Source organism: Rhinolophus ferrumequinum, chromosome 25, assembly GCF_004115265.2.
Source record: "Rhinolophus ferrumequinum isolate MPI-CBG mRhiFer1 chromosome 25, mRhiFer1_v1.p, whole genome shotgun sequence".
In the NCBI taxonomy this organism is placed as follows: Eukaryota; Metazoa; Chordata; class Mammalia; order Chiroptera; family Rhinolophidae; genus Rhinolophus; species Rhinolophus ferrumequinum.
The window spans coordinates 37,251,467-37,266,503 of record NC_046308.1 but is presented as its reverse complement, the minus strand read 5'-3'; positions in this window follow the sequence as shown (position 1 = coordinate 37,266,503).

Below are 15,037 nucleotides of genomic sequence, written 5' to 3'. Positions count from 1 at the left end.
AGTCCAGTCAGGTTTAGACCCAACTTCCAGTTACAGAAAATACAAAAAATAGAAAAGCAATCTAAAACTATACTGCATGGAATCAGTCAGACAAATTCAGGAGGTCCAACATTCTATAATACAATTCCTTATTTCATCCAACAAGGCAATACCATGAGGAAAGTAAAAATAAAGTGAGGAATGGCAACTTAAATGACAAAAATCAAATGCTATGTATGGTCCTTGATTGGATGTTGCTTTGAACATACCAATCCTAAAAAATACTTATATAGAGAAATGGGGAAATTTGAATATGAACTAGGTATTAAGTGATATTGAGGAATCATTGTTAATTTTGTTAGATGTAATAATGGCATTGTGGTTTTATATAGGAAAATATTCTTTTTTTTTTAGAGGTGAATGCTAAAGTAATTAGGGTGAAACATCATGATGTCTGAATTTACTTTAAGTAAACCTCAGTGGAGGGGAAAGGTGAAATAAATAGGACAAAAGGTTAATAACTGTTCAGTCTTAATGACTGATACATGGAAGTTCCTGAGATTATTTTCTTTGTTGAAAATTCCCATAATGAAAAGAAAAAAATAAGAGTGAAAATATCATTCAACCATAAAAAGAAAGCTGAACAATGGTAAAAGTTAGTGTATGCTCAGTAACCCGTGTCCAGAAAGCAACACAGAAACATAGACCAAAAGCTTTCTAGAAGTCTAAAGAGAAAAAAGATTTCTTGGCAAGGAATATTTCCTGGAGGAGAAGGGAACTTGGATGACCGAAACTTACACCAGTACTGGCAGAGCTGAGGGTCAGTAATCCTGACAGAGCTAAGATATTTGCCAGTTTAAAGACACAATTACCTCCTCCCTCCTCCCACTGTGGGCTGCAGGAGGGGCAAGGTGGAATCTAACCCGCAGAGATGCTGAGCCTCATTGTCTAACTTGATATTAAAAGTTCACTCACTGTTGGTCTATGGAGTGAACCCAGAGCCTGACTTCCCACCAGGACCGCTGCAAGCTCCCAGCCAAATAATCAAAGCTAATTACAAACACAAAGGGATGCTCATTTGCAAAGAAATGACCTCCAGCTACTTGTTGCACCAGTAGGTCAACTCAGTCCAACACAATTAGTGCTTTCCAGAGAGATTCCTGGGACATCAGAGCCTATCCCAACAGTAGGCTCCAGGTCTACCCCCATCAAAACCACCCAGAAGCCTTTGAAAGACCGAGAGACATATTTTCTCTCAAGCTCAATGTTGCCCATTTTTACCCAGCCCTTATCCCTTAAGAACAAATTCAGTGAGTCCACATCAAAAAAAACACAACAGCTGAATAGATGATGTTGCCATTTATATGCTCTGACTAATGCAGTTCCTGATTTTCCTTCCAAATTAAATGCATTTCGCTTAGTACATTTTCAACAGACGTTACTCATCTGCTCGATTAATGAGTTTGCTGTGAAAGCGTACTTTGGTAGCAATTTGAAACAAAAGGACCTTAACGTGACTGAGGCTTTGCTTCCTCTTCTCTCTCCATGTTACCATGTTAGCCTCCCTTCCTCCATCTCCCTCCCCAGGGCAAATGCATCACTGAGGCGTGGATGGGGAAGCTGGAATCGGCTGAGGGTTCTCTTCTGTGTCACTACACTACATTAGGAATAAAACCTTCCACTTAAACACTTAAATGAAAACATCGAGAAACTAATTTACTATTTGCAATCACATGATTTAAGCCGAAGCTGCCTTAATTTCCTTCCCATTTTGTTTCATATTCAATGTGAGCGCACACTAGATTGGTCTATGAAAAGGCTGTCTTCGAATCACAACACTTAAGACCTCTTTCATTTTCTTTTTGATTAAATAATTGAAATTCCTGTCAGGGCCTGCACTTTACTGACGCACAGATTTGGTGTGTGAGGATAAAGACCGCTTTTTGTTTGCTGCCTGGGTCTTAAAAGCCAGCGGGCTTTAACTTCATTGAGGGGCAGATAAAATGGACCCACGCTATTCACCCATTTCGCAGAAATTTCCTGCGCCCATTAAGTAATTGTTTGAAACAAAGTAAGAAAAGCATCTCCTCTCATTTAACCATCCTCATTCATTTGGAGGCTTCTCACTGCTGAAAAGAGCTTAGCTACCCAATGCCGACTTCATCCATTAGGAAAATAAAAACAAAAACCAACATGCATATATATATATATATATATATATATATATATATATATATATATATATATAGACATGGATACAAAACACACAAATACCAAAAGAAATCGTTACAGAAAACTTTATTTGCTTCAACTACAGCAAACTGAAGGTTATTTACTTTCCATGATGGGCCCTGGCAAGGAAACCACAGGTCAACAGCATGGCCCAGCATGCTCATGGGCCTCTGAGCTCCTTGAGGTTGAGTTAAGTGCATCCTACAGAAGGAAGGGAGAGACCCTCATTCAAAAGATAAGCTAAACGACTCCCTCTCCAGTCCCATCATCCCATGAGCCAGTGACTGAACAGCAGCAGCTACTTAACGTGGCTCTGTCCTTTGAAAGTGGTCTCGGTCATATATATACAGTCTTAGTTTAGAATGTGTGCCTATGTTTAAACACAAACCACACATCCTTGTTTATGAGGCCACTTATCAGACACAACTGGATGTTCATCCCAGCTCTACCCAGCCCTGTGTCCTTGGGAAAATTATCTGTGACCTGTTGGAGTCTCCGTCTCATCTATAAAATGGGGATATGAATAAATGGTCCCTACCTCCCCACAGGATGATTGAGAACTTTAAATGAGACAGTGCATGGAAAGTGGTTAGTTCGTCTGGCAGGTGGTAAGTGCTTAATAAAAATGAGTTAATATAGCCAGTATATATCTCAATTATTTATAGTTTTATCATTATTTAGTTTAACTGTAATATTTTACGTTGAAGTCTCTTTTTACCAATAAAAAATTAGTTAATATGGTTATGTGCTTATGCATCTTTATATGTGTATCAACCATGCTCACATTCCCTCAAATCGTGTCCTTTCAGAGGATGGTCTTAACCCACATTTTATCCAGTTAAAAAACAAACAAATAAAACCCTATGCCTGGGTACAGGAGGAGAGCCATATGCTATAGACACACACAAATACACACATATAAAAACATACAAGGTCAGACAATTAAATTCGCAAACTCAGCCTAGAAAAAGTCCTATGTACCTCATTGCTGAATATCACTACTGTCACCTTCGAAGTACTCCCCTTGGGAAGCTATGCACTGACCACAGTGCTTAGTCCACCCTTCAAAGCAATTTTGGAACTCTTTTTCTGGAATGGTCATCAGAGCAGTCATCGTATTACCTTTGATGTCCTGAATGTCATCAAAATGTCTCCCTTTCAATATTTCCTTTATCTGCAGATAAAGAAAGAAGTCATTGGGGACCAGATCAGGTGAGTAGGGAAGGTGTTCCAATACAATTATTTGTTTACTGGCTAAAAACTCCTTCACAGACAGTGCTGTGTGAGCTGGTGCATTGTCAAGATGCAAGAGCCGTGAATTGGTGAAAAGTTCAGATCATCTAACTTTTTCAGCACTTCCAAATAGGAAACTTGGTTTACTGTTTGTCCAGTTGGTACAAATTCATAATGAATAATCCCTCTGATATCAAAAAAGTTTAGCAAATTGTTGCAACGAGTTCGCAAACTTAATTGTCAGATCTTGTGTTTGTGTGTGTGTGTGTCTGTGTGTGTCTGTGTGTTCATAATTCTATAACAGGAACAAGGAACAGGCCTTAAAGATATTATCTGGTTCAACCTCCACCCAAAATAGGCCTTTCAACCTAAAATATCCGAGACAGAACTTTGAAAGAGTGCCCACCTTGAATTGAACATAAAAATCCAGATGTGATCTGAATAATGCTAAATAGAATAATACTGACAGCAGAAACTAAGCTAGTCAAACTTATGGACAAATATATTAAGCAGCATATAAATGCTATATACAAAAGATTACCTCTTTAGCTTGATGATTATAGTTAATACTACTGTACTGTATGTTTGAAAGTTGCTAAAAGAGTAGATCTTAAAAGTTCTCATCATAAAAAAAGGGCTTATTGTGATGATCAAGTCTAATTATAAACAAATATCGAGTCATTATGTTGTACACCCAAAATGAATATAATGTTATATGTCAATTATATCTCAATATAAAAATAATAAAATATGCTACAAATTAAAAATAAAAGATTACCAAGCAGCTGGATGGCTCAGGTGGTTAGAGCACGAGCTCTCAATAATAACATTGCCAGTTCAATTCCCACATGGGATGGTGGGCTGCACACCCTGCAACTAAAGATTGAAAATGGCGACTGGACTTGGAGCTGAGCTGCGCCCTCCACAACTAGATTGAAGGACAACGATTTGGAGCTGATGGAGCTGATGGGCCCTGGAAAAACACATTGTTCCCCAATATTCCCCAATTAAAAACAAAGAAAAAGAAAATTACCAATTAAAAAAAACCCCTCAATTTAAAAAATAAATAGATAAGTAAATAAATACATACATACATACATACATACATAAAAGATTACCTCTCAATTGTGCATGTTGAAGATCGTGCATGTTGAAGATTATCCACGACAGAGCAGTATTTCTAAGTATGTTTCTCCATCGCATCCATGCTTCCTGGGATTCATTTTGTTTTCCGTTGTTATGGGTTAAGGGGCCACGAGTTCATTTTTAGCCTTAGCCTAAAGAATAAAACAAAAAGAGATGCCACCTCCCTCAAAAAGTTCCTTGACATTTCTCAGTGCCAAACAGAAAGGTCTTGGTATTGGGCACGGTTTTGTACTATCACCTAGTCCCCCTTCTTCATGGCAATAGCACAAGTGACTGAGAATGAATTCCATAGTTAATGAAGAAAGTGAAATGAGAGTTAATGAGGTGAGACTTACGAAGGTGCCACACTCAGACCAGAAGAGGAAGGCTTCCATGGGAAGTGCATGTTTATGAGAAGCCATTTTGACAGAGGGGGTAGAGCACCGCCCAATGGCACCTCCAGGAATGGAGCAAATGCAGCACTGCTTGGAGGCCAAAGGAGAGACATGATGCCACATAAAGATCCCTGCCAGCCAGACTTTCCTTTCTCTAAAGCAGAGAAGGGAAGCTGGGTGCTTATTTTCCAGCTATCAAGATAGGATGAGGATGCTGGCCTTCTCATTTCCACATTCAGGATTTCAGTAGCCCTGGAAGGCTAACTAAACAGCCTCCCAGCCTCAGACTTTCAAGTCTGCTTCTACTGCCTTGCTTTTATCTCTTCATTGTGCTCCAGGTATAATTTGTCAGTGTTTGAATAATTTGTTTGCCATTTCCAAGCCTGCTGGACAGCTCAACAAATAAGATATTAGCCATGCAAACCTGTTTCCCTGAACTCCCAGGTCAGTGCTTTGGGCAGAGTGGGGAGGGTGATTGTAAAAAGGTATAACCCAAACAATCAAAGAAGGGAAAGAAACAAGCAAGGTTGCTGTGACAGAGGCCCAGAGAATATGTTACTGGCCTTTTCTATTCTGAACAGAGATGACTCTCTGACTTGTTCCATAAGTAGATCCATGGATGAAAAGCAGAAGAGCTAAGATGGGTCCTAAAGTCATTTCTGCTTTGCCAAGTGACTTCTTCCTGGGGCTCAGTTTACCTAAGTGTGAAATGAACTTAGATAGCTTCCCAAGGCTCCTAATGAGCCACCGTGAGTTGAGAGATGGAAGCCTGCTGGGAATGCTCTGGAGGGTTTCCAGACTTGCCAGTGAGGGTGTAGAAAAAGCAGGCAGAGCAAAGTGATGTGGAAAATGCTACTTTTGTGGTTGTACCAAAGCATCAGAATTTGTACTCGCGTTAATCAGGCTCATCCTACCCGTGGTGTACAATGCCATGCTCCATTTCTTACCTGAGCCATGAATCCCGGGCCCTGTGAGAATCCCGACTGCATCTCAATTTTGATCTGATTTCCTTCTATCTGAAGTAACTTCAGGATTTTTTTTTTCCCTAGAAGCAGACAAATGTGTTAGATTCAGAGTTTCCAAATGCTGGTCTGTGGACCAATGCTGGCACATGACAAGGTTTTTATTAGATGAAAAGTAAGGCCACTGTAATAAATATTTTATAGAGTTCAATTTTTATCACTTAAATAGCTGTCTTTTATTATGAGATTATGTCATTGGAATGTAAGTTTCAAGAGGGCAAGGAGTCTGATGTTCTTATTCTCTGTTTTTTCCCCAACACCCAGAAAAATACCTGTACAGAATAGGTACTTGATAAATATTTGTTGAATAAATGAAAGAATGAATAGTTTCCTACTTTCCTAGTATTAAAATATCCTTTCTTCTATGAGATGGTATTAATAATAAGTGTCAGAGTTTTATAAAAATATTTTTCCTTGGAAAAAATATCAAAGTATATAATTATCTTTCAAAAGGTTCATTGAGTGGTATATATACAGAATGGAATACTATTCTGCCATAAGAAAAGATGAAATAGTGCCATTTGTGACAGCATGGATGGATCTTGAGATTATTATGCTAAGAGAAATAAGTCGGACAGAAAAAGTCAAGAACCCTACGATTTCACTAACATGTGGTATATAAAACTGAAAACAACAAAGGAACAAGACAAACAAATGAAGAAACAAAAACTCATAGACACAGACAATAGTTTAGTGGTTGCCAGAGGGCAAGGGGAGAGAAATGTTGTAGATGAGGGTAAGGAGGATCAAATACACGGTGATGGAAGGAGAACTGACTCTGGGTGGTAAACACACGATGTGCTATATAGATGATGTATTACAGAATTGTACACCTGAAACCTATATAACTTTACTAACAATTGTCACCCCAATAAACTTTAATTTCTTTTAGGTTCATTGGTGTATTATGTTTAAGTTTGAGAATCTGGACCAGATGATCCATTAAAGAATACTCAATTCTATGCCCTATCAGACACCAAGTGGGAAAATGTTCAAAGTCATTTAGCCACATCATGGCAGAGATGTCTCCCATCTGAGGTCTTGGAGGCAGGGAGATCTGGATTCAGATACTGCATAACATATGTTAGCTATATGTCTTTGGGCAAGTCACTAAAGCCTATTTTCTCGTCTGTGAAATGGTAGTCACGATATCTTTTTTTCCTCCCCCTCAATGGGGAAGCTTGTACCATTTGTGATTTTTCCAGCGTTGTGAATGAAGGACCTTGAAAGCTGTCCCAGCAGCCTGGCTGCCTGGAGATTTTCTCAATCTTCTCTGGGAAATATGTTCCTCTTTCTAGGCTGGTACCCAGATCCAAAAATCCCTATAAAGAGAGAAAGAGCAACATTTGCTTCTGTGTTGGGCACATTCTTGCCAGTATAAGGGGACCTGGTACAAATGCTAATGCAATGGGTTGAGGAAAAACAGTAAGTTTTCAAAAAGTTAAACATATTTGTACTTAAAGGGTCATTCTTTATTAAATGTCTCTGGTATTAAACCTTTTTATTTTGTTATATGATGATGATAGTGGATTGTAGTTATTTCCTTTTAAAGTCAGGAATTAACAAAATGTAAAGTTTCCAAAATAAAAAACTGAGAATCTACACTGCTGTTTCAAACTGACCTAGGGCAACTTGGTTATGAGCAATTATTACATTCTTTGTGACAGATATTGGTGATCTGCAGTAGTTCACACAGGAAGAGAATGTAGCTTTCTTCCCTTCAACTTTGCCAGAAGATTGTATATTACAATGAAAGAGAGGCACAGACATACGTAAGCATTAGGAGTTAATGTATTATAAAAACAGCCACTTCTGTGCAGTGAGTGACGTTGAAGCTCTATTCTTTTCCAGGGTGTGGGGACAGAGCCCCAAAAAGCAGTTTCCAGGCTCTCGGCCTCACATAGAAAGATGCTGGCTCAGGTAGTAAATGGCCGTCGACTGTGATCAAATGGCCATCAGCTGTGGCTAGTTGGCCGTCAGCTGTAACCAGTGAGCCATTGGCCACTAATATAACTGCCGTGGCTAGTCTAGCAGAAAAAAATGGGGGCTAGCAAGAAGATGGTGGCTGAGCCTTCAAGCGGCGCAGTGAGGGTTGAGAATTGTGTTGCTCCTGGTTCCTGTGTCTCCAACCCAGCCACCAGCGAGAGTATAGTGGAGTGACTCCCCTAACTATGGCTCCGTGGGTGTTCCTTTTTGGCCTCACCATGTCCTCCGTTCTTGTGTGGGGAGTGGGACCAGAGACCCCGCAGGCCGCCCCGCGTGACAAATGGCACAGCGAGCAGGGTCTCCTGCATGACACAGGGTTTCTTGGAACAAATGACTTTTGGGGGCTGACTTTGAGGGAGGTCATTCTTGTTTGGGGAAGGGGGCTGTCCTGCTGCATTGCAGCATCTCGGGCCTTTACCAACTAGATGCTTGTACCACACCCCCCCTTTCTCTCTCTCTCTCTCAAGTGGGGAGTGGGGAGGAGCAAAATCATCCCTGGCTAAGAATCACTCAGTCCGACAAGCATCTTGCAAGCAAGGTTCACTTACAGTAGATTCAGATCACTTCTTTTATATTTTATATTTTTATTGGGGAATATTGGGGAACAGTGTGTTTCTCCAGGGCCCGTCAGCTCCAAGTCACTGTCCTTCAATCTAGTTGTAGAGGGCACAGCTCAGCTCCAAGTCCAGTCGCCATTTTTCATCTTAGTTGCCTTGTTGAGAGCTCGTACTTTAATCAACTGAGCCATCTGGCCACCCCCAGATCACTTCTTAATCAGAGCCAGGCAACCAGATCCTGTACAAACTTCCTAAAATATGAGCAGGCCAAATTCTAGGCCTCGACAGTGTTCTGATGGGTGTAGGCACTGGACATGCTTAAAGCTCATTGTCTGCTCATCCATGACAGAAAGAGCCTGACTAATGTTTCTAACCAATCCACATATCTTGAACACCACTCGTTTTATCAGGGGGAAAAGAAATCATTTCTGACACCAGTTGTGCATATTAACAAACTCTGATGTTAATAGGAGATAAAGATCATTAAAGGGCTTGTAGTAGTCACTTGCAGTAGTCACTTCAGGGGTATGGACTTTTCATCAGACTTTCAAATGCTAACTAACCAACCATAAAGTGTAAGAGATACAGCACCTTCTTCCTACTGAAGTAATTCTAAATAAAGACAATACAATAGCTCAATATAACAGCTATTTAGATACCCCAATCTCTTTTTTTAATTATTATTGTTATTTTACAGACGTTATTGATTCACAAAATCCAAAAGGCTGAAAACCATAACCTCACATCAAACTGATTCAGTTGTGAAAGGCTATTCAGGAGGAAATTAGTCCCTCCAAAGAGAAAACGGACTCTTGCACTCAGACTATTCCTGGATGGGATTTATACCAAACTTTAATGAAAATCAATGTCCCCAGCCACTTTTCCCAACTGACAGACAAGATGGTTTAGAAGTCAGCCTGGAGTCCATTTTGGGGGTGAATTGCATGATTGCAAACCAGTTTGTTTCTCAGAGAGTTTGTGTGTGTAAGAACGCACAAGTTGCAATTAATTCCCAGCGAAGTCACTCCTCAAGTTAATTAGAAATGCAAAGTGTGAGTCTAAATGTTATGAGATTATAAAATGGCTTAATAATGGGAACAATGAGATTGAAGCATATGCATTCTGGCCATGTAAATATTTCATAACAGTGCCAATCTGATTTCATTTGCCTAATCATGCCATTGATATGCAGCCACCAGCCTGCAAATAGAAAGGCTGAATTGCAGCAGATCACCCTTCTAATGTCATAATTATTAATATTGGAGGAAAATGGAGCTGCTACACTCTGATGGAAACTGCTAGGCCTTTTGAATTGAGGTGGGGATGGCACTGCTGGGGAAAGAGGAGGAAAGTGGAGATACACCAGCCCCAACATACCTATCCTGCTTACTGGCCTGAAATATTTAGGTAATTAGGCAGCTCAACAAATTAAAGTGATGAGAACGCTGGAGAGCAGAGTTGCAGGGCATAAATTCCCCAGCCCTCAATCAAAATCATAATGAAACACACATGCAACTTGAGAAAAGGAAAGAGAAGAAACATTTCATGACAATAGAGGATGCTATGCATGAGACTTCAGCTCGAAGCTGCATGCGGTCACGGGGCTGAGCAGGGCAGCAGCCTCTCCTTGGCTTCCTCTATTCAGTTAGCAGGTTCTGTATACTTTGCACATGTCTCTTATATGCACAGAATCTTACTTTCCCCTTGACATATAAGAACTGCTTTCCCTTCCTCTCCAATTGTAACGCTTTGGGACATTTTCTTTCATCATTGACTAATTTCCCCATGTGTCTTGCCTCTCCACTTTAAGTGTAAGGAATGCCTAGTCCAGATATTATCTTATTCCTCCATGGCACTTAGTACAGTGTCATAAATATGGTGACTTGATGACTCCACTGGCAGTGGCATGAACTCTTTCAGGTAGTACAGTGTAGGTAAAGGCTGCTCGATAGAAATTTATAAGACACAGTTTTGAGTCCTGGCCCTGTACTTAATTTGTGCGAGTCACCTAACCCCTCGAGTCTCAGTTTTTCCATTTGTAAAATGAGGATTACAATGACTATCTCAGTTTTGTTGTGGAAGACTGTTGAAGAAAAAGAACGTCACATCACTATTTGTTTAAGTACACAATGCCTTGTTTCAAAAAGGATCTGGAACAACCAGAAAACACTTAATAAAGTGTCAAATGCTATGCAGGAGGTTAAGATGAATATTTTTAGCCTTAAGTTTCTCTGCTTCCTTTTGCTCCAAGTAGTATCTCCCTAGCCAAACAGGTCATTACGTGGAAACAAACACTATAAGAGTTTCCTTTTAAAGTACAGTCCTTATCGCCAGAATTTCTTGCCTATAAGATTCATAGCTATTGGCATAGGATTATATGAAATCTAGGCAGCACATTTTTGTGCTTTTTAAAAAATTGACCAAGCAAATTATTTAACTTCTCCTAAACTTCAGTAACCTCATCTGTAAAATGGAGATAATAATACTCCTTGTCACAGGATTAATGGAAGATTGAGATAACATATATATGAAACATTTAGTATGGTGCCCAACTCACAGAAAGCTCTTTCTCCAGTGATTTTTACTATTATTACTTTTAATTAATTGTATTAATAATAACATATTAATATATTGTATTATATAATAAATACTAATAGTATTACTAATTATGATTATTAATTATAAAATAATAAGTGGATATATAACAGTGAACTCCAGGAAACCCAGGAAGTTAGAGATATTGCCACAATTATAACTCTTGATTACCTTTTTTTTTTTTTTTTTAAGATTTTATTGGGGAAGGGGAATAGGACTTTACTGGGGAACAGTGTGTACTTCCAGGCCTTTTTTCCAAGTCAAGTTGTTGTCCTTTCAATCTTAGTTGTGGAGGGCGCAGCTCAGCTCCAGGTCCAGTTGCCGTTTTCTAGTTGCAGGGGGCACAGCCCACCATCCCTTGCGGGAGTCCAACCGGCAACCTTGTGGTTGAGAGGACGCGCTCCAACCAACTGAGCCATCCGGGAGCTCAGCAGCAGCTCAGCTCAAGGTGCCGTGTTCGATTTTAGTTGCGGGGGCGCTGCCCACGTCGAGGAATTGAACTGGCAACCTTGTGGTTGAGAGCCCACTGGCCCATGTGGGAATTGAACCAGCAGCCTACGGAGTTAGGAGCATGGAGCTCTAACCGCCTGAGCCACCGGGCCGGCCCCTTGATTACCTTCTTGCTGTTAAACTGTATGTTTACAGAACTGTGGATTATCATTATATGTCCATAGCATCCAGAATTTATGAAATGTGTACTATAGAAATAATAATTGCTGACACTTATATGGCACTAAATATGTGCCAGACACTGTTCTAAGCACTTTACATATAACTCATTTAATTCCTACAACAGCTCTCATAAAGCAGGTCCAACCATTCTCCCCATCTTACAGGTGAAAAAACTGAAGCAGAGGAAGGCATATAACTTGTCCAAAGTCACAGAGGCAATAAATAGTAGAGCTGGGATTCAAAATCACACAACCTGGATTTGGAGTCCATCCATGCCTCAACAGTGTAGATGAACCACCTATGCTCTGTCCTTACTATACACAATTCACAGGGAAGGAGAAATTCTGGGTTCACTCCCATCACCTTTCCCCCTTGGGATCTAAGACCCTTAGTGTTGAATCCAGAGGGATTTTGCCTGTTCACCAGTGTTTTTATCCTGAAAGCCTTTAGGCAAAATGCGTGCTCTTCAGGTTAAGGCAGACTGCACTACTCACTATTGGATTAACTCTGTTATTTGTTGTTTGACCTGTCTGGCCCAAGGAGTTTTACTCCAGTGAGGGGGCGGGGGCACTGGCTTGGCCAGTAGCGTTGAAATAAGAAGCTGCAACATGGGAGTCAGATTTCTTCTTCTCAGCCTTCATCCAATAAGCACCCGGAGGCTGAGGAGTGGCAGAGGCCACAGGGCATGGAGCCTCACAGGCTTTACTAGGAGTTTGGGCTTTCGGCTCCCTAAGGCAGATATTAACTTGCCTTTGTTTATCTCAGTCCTTTGCACATCCTGTTTCTCCATTTGACCAGATGTCCCCAAAGCCTGCTTCTCTTTCCTCTGCATCTCCCTCTGCAGCTAGGTCAGAGCTCTACATTCAGAGCCCAATCCCTACCTGATGCTCCTCAAAGCTCTCCCAGCAGATAACTGAGAGACAATGAAGCCCCAGGCTGGTGGTTCCTCAGCAGCAGTGGCTGGACTTGAGTTTTGCTCCAGTGTTGCCACAAAGCAGCTCTCTGAGCACAGCAAAGTGGCCAGCTGAGGTGAGAAGTGGCACAGCACAGCGGTTGTGCACATAGAGGCGGTAGCAAGAATGTCGAGGCCCAAATGGCTTCCCTTTCATTTAATTCTGTGATCTTGGGCAAATATTTAACTTTTTAGTGCCTTCATTTTCCTAATTTTTAAATGAGAACTAACAAGAACACCTAACTTGGAGAGTTGTAGTGATTACATCTGTTCAACCATAGGAAGCATTTAGAATAGTGCCTGGTGATGAGGCAGAAAAGGGTTAATAAAAGTGCTCCTGAAGGGGGACTGCCCAGGCCTGCATCCCCTCCCCAGGAACCACCCAGGCTCATCCCCTAGAAATAAATCTAAGAAATCTAAACCTCATAAAAAGGGGGGATAAGACCCAACTGCTATTAACTGGTACTTCACACATGCGCAAACTGCCAAAGTCCATGTTAGTTGGCCTCTAGCCTACTTATAAGGCCATCACCACTTGGCCTCCTCCCCGGTCCCCTACCCGTGGGTTTTCCGTATGCATTCTGGGTAAGAGCATGCGTAGAAGAAAGCAGTTATATAACCAACACATGTCAATCAAATGACCTCAGTCTATACATCACATCTGCTGTAAGGAAATTTACCTACCATTTCCTATATGAGAAAAAGCGAACCTAAAGTTAGGGGCAGTCGTCTGCCCCGGCAACGTCTGTGCTGGCGTCTTTCTTCTTGAATAAACTTCCTTCCTTGCTCTCCTCATTTCAGGCGGAGTCTGTGAATTTGTTCACCTTTTGCGAACGACCAGGGCTTAATTCCAATGACACCACAACTGGTACACAGCAAGTACTTGAGAAGATTCATTTTTATTATTCTTCATTGCATGTAAGTCAACCACCCACATGTCTGGGTAGTTCCTCCTTCGCTGACTTCTGACCTCTTGGGCCCATCACTCTCTTGATTGCCTTCTTCTTAGCTGGAAACAAAGAAAGGACAGAGCCCCTTCCCTCTCTCCCTTTCTCCCTCTGCTCTCTTGGGGCTACAGTTAACAAATGATAACAGCACAGATTAGACTCAATTAGGACAAGATCCCAAAGTAGATGCTGCTTATGTGCAGAGGATGGAGTAAAAGAATTGGCTCCCGAAGGCGTGGACCTGCTTGTAGAAGATGCTAATTGGTTTCTTGTTGGTAATTTTTCACCCCTAAGTGAACAAGAAAGAGGGCATTTCAGAGGCTCCTCTGATTTGCAGGTGATCAGGCAAATGAATCTGTTCCAGAAAGAGGTGAAGATTATCTTTTTTTCTCTCAAAGGGAATATAATCTCATTTGTCTCAGGCCAAGATTTAATTCCTGCAGGTCTTCTGAGCTGGAGGGAGATCAATGTCACCTCCAAAATTGATGGGGAGCTGATTCTTGAACACTCCTGGGAAGTCCTAGGATCATGGAGGCTTGAAAAATGTTGATAGTCATTTTATCACCAAGGAGTTTGTGTGATATGAAGAAAGCTTGGTTGTTAGTGGGAGAGATCAGGTTGAACAACAGACAAGTATCCATAAGAATCATTCCCCTTTAGAACACTTTCTGTCCCTTGTGTATGTGTCTATCATTGCAACGTCTTGCTGGACTGGACGAATCCAGTTACATGATTGTGTTCTTGAAGGGAGGTTCTTTGTGTTGTATGTATATAAAGGCAGCAAACACTTACCAACCAATGACTACATGTCAGGCGCTGTTCTATTTGCTTAACCTGTATTAACTCACTGAATCCTGACAGCATTCCTGTAAGACAGGTGCAATTATTATCTCATTTTCTAGTTGAAGAAACTGAAAGCATTCTTCATATAGATTGGACTAGGAAGCCAGATAGAGACCCACACCTCTGTTTTCCTGTATCTCCAAACCCTAAAACAGCATGGATTTAATACATTTGTTGACCTAAGCCCAAATTGCAAAAAATAAAAAAAAAAAGTGCTGATGCTGACACTGTGAGCATATAATACTAAGTACTCCATAAAGATTTGGTACGAAAATGACTAGACATAGGGTCTGTCGAAAAGGTAAGTGGTTTAAAGCTGTGGTCCTAAAGCAGAGACTGCCACCCACTTGGAGATAACTCTAGGAAGAGCGAGGAAACCATACAGACTACCTGCCTCACCTACTTGTTGCCACAAATCAATCTCTGTGCTTTGATCTAGCCTCCCTCACTTGGGGCACTTTAGTCTATTCTGACATTACCCCTCCTTTCCATTCTTATT